The sequence below is a fragment of the Penaeus monodon genome, chromosome 21 (genome assembly GCF_015228065.2).
Source record: "Penaeus monodon isolate SGIC_2016 chromosome 21, NSTDA_Pmon_1, whole genome shotgun sequence".
NCBI lineage: Eukaryota > Metazoa > Arthropoda > Malacostraca > Decapoda > Penaeidae > Penaeus > Penaeus monodon.
In genome coordinates this window covers 37,150,599-37,151,108 of record NC_051406.1, presented here as the reverse complement: position 1 = coordinate 37,151,108, position 510 = coordinate 37,150,599, and positions in this window count along the sequence as shown.

Genomic DNA, 510 nt, shown 5'->3' with positions numbered 1-510 from the left:
GGTCTCCCTCTGCACAAAACACATGGTGTACAAGGCTGTAGTGTTCACCAGGCTGCTCTATGTTGCGGCATCGTGGAATATGTATCGTCGACATGAGAAAAGGCACAATCGTTTCCACCTCACATGCCTGTGTAAGCTGATCAAGAGTCGCTGGCAGGATTGCATTCCAAATACAGAAGTCTTGAATAGAGCTAATATGCTACGCCTCTTTGCGATCCTATGACATACTCAGCAGATGCCAGACCCAAAACTCCCAATGTAACTCCACTTCGGAGAGCTCACTTTGGGCTCACGAGGTAGACCAAAACTCCATTTCAAGGACTCCCTCAAGGCTGCCCAGGCTTCTTGACGTGCACTCGCTGTGACAGAACATTCCGAGCTCGAATAGGCCTCATCAGCCACTTGCGTACACACACTTCCTAACCTCATAACTTTTCTTCTTCTCTACGCTCCATTTCCATTCTTCATAAACTGTGATAAAGATGGTCCTCTTCTCACCGTGAAGGACGA